Here is a 5,261-nt window from a genome sequence, read left to right as displayed (position 1 = left end):
ACCCTGGTCACCCTTTGCTCTAATGTGACTTAGTCAAGCTCTGGATTGCAGCATCTGCGGGTGGATAGGCTGTGCCACCTGGCAAGGGCTGAGTTTATGTTTATGTGCAGATCTAGCATAGATGTCTCTACGCAGTGGAGATTTCTAGCTTTGGCTTAGACTGAACTCCAGAAGGGCAAAGGAGAGTCCATGCCTCATGGGGTGGGGAGTGGGGTGGGGGGCAAGCATCTTTTTAGGACCAGATACTAAGGTTGCTTAGCAACACGGGCTCTGAGGTCAGCCTACTAAGATTCAAATCTTACTTGCCAGGACTGGCTAACAATGAGTGGAGTTCTTTATCCTCTTTGAACCTGAGTTTCCTCAACTGTAAAATAGGGGTAATATTAGCTCCTACTTCATGGCGTTTCCATAAGGATTAGCAGCTAATTTATGTAAAGCCTCCATACAGCACCTGACACAGGGTATTCAATAAGTGTCAGCTTTATATTTGGAAACTTGTATTAGGTACTGAGTAGCTTAGTCCCCAAGCAAGACTCTGTAGCCACATCTTGCTGGGAACAGCAGGAAGGAAGTATTTTTAAAAGAGATGACATTGATGGATTAAGTCCCACTTTGGGGCTTCATTAGTTGACTTCCTCCTAGGTGAATCTTAGATGGGTACCCACCATTTTTCTTCAAGCAACTCTGGAAAAGTCTGCTGGTCTGGCCTGGAAGCCCAGGGCTAGAGGGCCCAAGACTAACAGAAGTGACCCATGGTGAATCCTGTCATCTGTCCCTGGAGATGCCAGCAGGAAGCCCCTGGGCATCGTCACCGCAGGCTCCTTACAGGCTCCTGCCCTCCATTGCTCCATCAGGAGCTTGCCTTTCTCACCTGAGTCTTGCCCTTAAGGCCTCAGCTCCTTTGCCACTCCCCTCTGAGGACACAGTCGCTGCACCAACCCTTTCAGGCAGCACCCTTGAGTGAAATGGAAACTTCCTCCTCACCAAGATGCTGGTGTAGTGGGCAGTTATCAAGTCTTCCACCTTCCCAGGACTTTTTGAACACTCTCCTTACACTGGAGGAGTTTCCTACCCTCAGTTCCATGCCTCCTAAGGGTGGAAACAAGATCACTCACTTCCCTGGCCTTCCTTGTAGCTAAGACACAGCAGGTGGCAGAGGGGCTGCAAGGGTGACAAGGTGACATTCCTGGGACAGATGTGGCATGGACCCTGAAGGCAGCAGTGGCAGTGATGGTCAGGTTCCTGGCAGTGATACAAATTGTAGGATCCAGCTGGCGGCAGCAGCAGCCACAGCAGCTTTCTCATTAGGCCAGTTCTTATGTATAATGGAACATTATTCTGGAAGTGTAGCCTCCAGCCTGCTTCTCCAGGCCCCACTGACGCTGTGCGACAGCCAGCTTCCTCTTACTAAAACTTTCCTGCTAAATTAGCCAGAATTGGCTTCTATTGCTTAGAACTAGATACCCTGACCCTTACAGGTAGGAATCACAGGGACACAGAGTGACAATTTAGAAGTCAAGACTTACTAAAGATCTCTTGTGCCTAATAAATCTGTCCCGACCTTTTTAATACTTTGTGACCCACCCCGATCCCGTTCCAAAGGAAAAGCTCAGCCTCAAATGGATTTTAGTTAAGCAGACCAGACACGGATTCACAATACCCAAGAAGGAAGGAAAAGCATCTGAGCGAGCATTTGTCAAAATGGCTTCTGCCAGAATGGGCCTGAGAAACTAATGTAACTCCATTTTTGAGAAACCAGCTTCTACCTCAAGGCATGTCCAGAGGGAGGGGGCATGACCCTTGTCCCTGGAAAAACCCACAGAGCATTCCTAGGCACACAGCCACCCTGCTGAGTTGTTTGTCTGTAAAAAACAGGAGAGATCTGCTGTGCCAGGTGTCCCTGATGTCCCGGACAACTCAGTTACACTAGGTGAAGACCCATAGCAACCCCCTAGCAACCACCAATCAGCGTGAGACAGGGAAAATACCTGAAATGCCAGGTGATCTTTCCAGTAGATTGATAACATGTTAGTTTAGCATGTACACCCCTCTCCAATCAGTTCAAATGTGTCCACCTCTTGAACTCACCAATCACCCTTACCCCTCTTGTTCCAGCCAGTGAATGTGCTAATCAACAAGAGTTGTTGTTTGATTTTCCCGTGGTGTGAAATGATTTGCTGTGTGATGTTGTGACACAAGAGTATCTCCCAAAACCTATAAAATCTCACTGAACAAAGGACCGGACTCACTCCTTGGGACCAATGCGTAGGAAACGGTTGCGAGTCCAGGCTTGAGCTTGGACTTTTGTGTGATTGCATCAGATTCGGCTCTTGGAGTTCTATTGGGTTCCCAGGAATCTGACATTACAGGCCCAGGCTGTCAGGATGATTCCCGAGGTGGTTTCAGGCTGAGACTAAAGGCCTTCCTCAGAAAGCTGATGCATACCCAACAAAGGCACCTGAGTCCAGAGGTTGAGGAGTCTGGGGGTCAGGTCAAGTGGAGGCAGAGAGTGTGATGGGAAGGACTGAGATGCTCAGGTCAGGTTAGAGAGACTTGCTGGGAATTTCTCAGCTGCAATTCCTGTTCAGAGCTCAGGAACCACCACTACTTTAAGCCCTCAAAGGGCTCTGACCCTACGTTGGAAATGCTGGCAAAGTACCTGACTGAGCATACATAAATTGACTTTCCCAGACTCCTGGGTAGCTGAAGTAAGAAGGCATGTCAGGCCCTGAGACCAGGCTGGGTCTTGTCTGCAAGCTCTCTGCTGAGGACCTTCCTGTTTCCAAAGACCCTTTGATCAGGGCACTGGTGTAGGAGACAGCTGGGGTCTGGCTAAAGTACAGAGGAAAGATGAAGATACAGGGTGGTATGTGAGTTTAGAACTCTCTGAAGCATCTCTTCCAGGTGACAGCTAGTTTGAAGCAGCATCTGCCACTTGCAATCAAGAGGCCAGACCATCTCAAGTTCCTAAGACAGTCTTACGCATGTTCATATTCTCTCTATATTCCTGTCACTGTTAGTGGGAATTGAGTCATCATTTCATGGAAAGTGAGCCATGCTTCCACTCCTGGCTGAGAAGTATCCCCTTTTCATGTGTTATTTAGGGGCATCTCCCAACAGAGCCAGTATCATCCAAATACCCACAAGAACATCAGCCTAAAATCACTCTCTGAGTCATAGCCTCTTAGAGAAATGTCATGAAATCCTCAGGAGACTTTAGTCTTTAATTGCACATAGATTTCATCAGAGAAAAGATGCAGGCCTCTTCTTCCTCTCTGGCCCTTTGACCCTGAGAACCTCAGATTGCCAGGCTCGTATTATAGAGCCTGGCTTCTTGTCCCTACCAAACCTTAAACTGTAGGAGTCAAATAGAATAGAGCCTCTTACATTTTCCTGCTCCCCTCCCACCGGGGGCTGCCTAAATATGGGGCTCAGCTTCAGGCTGGAGCCACACTCCTTGCAGCCTGTCCTTAGGATGCTGGCACAGACCCCGGGGCCTTCCTCCAACAACAATCACTGCTTTGTCTCCCTGGGGCACAGAAAGTTCTCCACCCGCTTCCTTCATTTGACTCTTAATTAGACACAGCCCACCACAGCATTGGGTCCTGGGCAGAGATCTCTGACTCCCCAGTGAGTCCTGGGATTAGCAGGGAAGACTTCCAGCCCTGACTCCCACCCAGGATGCCCCCCTACAGTCCCCCCACCCCCACAGCCCCTGCCTAACCCACAGTCCCTTCCTGGAAGGGAGTCACGTCCCAGAGACAGCTGTTCCATCCCTGGCTTTTCAGTTCTTAGGAAGCTGTTTCCCATATTTGAGCAAAAAGTGCCCCCCCACCGACTCCTTGTCTAATCAGTTATAGTTCACTCTGCTGTCCACAGGAAAAGCCCCGAATGTATATGAAAACATTTTGTCCTTACAAAAAAAAAAAAAAAGAACCTCTTAACCCAAACAACTGATGTCCTCTCCTGTTCTGTTGGTTTTGGACCCACCGCCATTCTCTCCGCTCCTGCCTGGATTCTTTCCCATTTATAAACAAACATCAGACTTAGATTGAAGCATCAGATCCAAAATCTACTCCAGGTGAAGTATTAAAAGAAAGGAAAACAAAGCGCTCTTGAGTTAATTATAATTCAATCCGTCCACTTCAGCTTCCCAACAGAACTATAGGACTTGAATAGCTGGCCAGGAAAACATGGCTAGTTACCTCCAATGTCCACTTCCCTTGTTTTTTTCACTCAGGCAAAATAGTTCCATTCTAACTATCCATTTGCAGCTGTGTCACTGTGAATAATCCATAACCAAGGAGATTTAAGCAGAAATGAGGGGGAAACTTTCTACAAGCCTCCTTAAGAGGGAGAGGGTGGATTCTTCTTTCCCCCTTTTTCCATCCTGCTTCTGGAACTAAGATGTGATGCCTGGAATGCTAGCACTCATATTAAACCCTGAGGATGAGGATCACATGCCGTAGCAATCAGATAAGGAACCTAGTCCCTGACAACTCTGTGAGAATGCCATACCAGTGCAGGTGGCCTGACTCTAGATTCCTTTTATACAAAAGAAAAAAAAAAAGTTTGAACTTCTCTTTGAGTTAAGCAATAATTTTATTTTAATTATTCATTCAGACTTAACCCTAAATTAACTACCCTGAAGGACTGCATATTTATTCCCAAAAAATCTCTCAACTAGATAAATCTGAAAATGGGAAAATCTAGCTATCATCAATAATTTTTTCTTCCTTTTTTTTCTTTAATTTTTTTTTTTTTTTTGTAGCAGGGATTGAACCCAGGGGTGCTTTACCACTGAGCTATAGCCCTTTTTATTTTTTTATTTTGAGATAAGATCTCACTAAGTTTTTTAGGCCTCACTAAGTTGCTGAGGCTGGCCTTGAACTAGTGATCCTTCTGCCTCAACCTCCCTGCTGGGATTGCAGGCATGCACCACCATGCCCAGCGTCAACTTCTTTAAAAGCCTAACAAAACTTTGTTGAAGCTCAGGAATGATGTGAACAGATTATAACAAAGAAAACTTATATTTTATGTGTAGTTTTCTGCAGCTGCTCTAACAAATTCCCACAAACTTCAAAAGAAATTTATTCTTTTAAAGTTCTGGCATCTAGGAGCCCCAAATCTGTATCACTGGGCTGAAATCAAGGTGTTAACAGAGGAATTTCCCTTCCTCACCCCTCTAGCTTCTGGTGGCTGCCAGCACTCCTTGGCTTGTAGTCCCATCACTCCAACATCTGCCTCTGGGTCTCATTGCC

The sequence above is a fragment of the Marmota flaviventris genome, chromosome 9 (genome assembly GCF_047511675.1).
Source record: "Marmota flaviventris isolate mMarFla1 chromosome 9, mMarFla1.hap1, whole genome shotgun sequence".
Taxonomy (NCBI): Eukaryota; Metazoa; Chordata; class Mammalia; order Rodentia; family Sciuridae; genus Marmota; species Marmota flaviventris.
Note: the sequence above shows the minus strand (reverse complement) of the source record.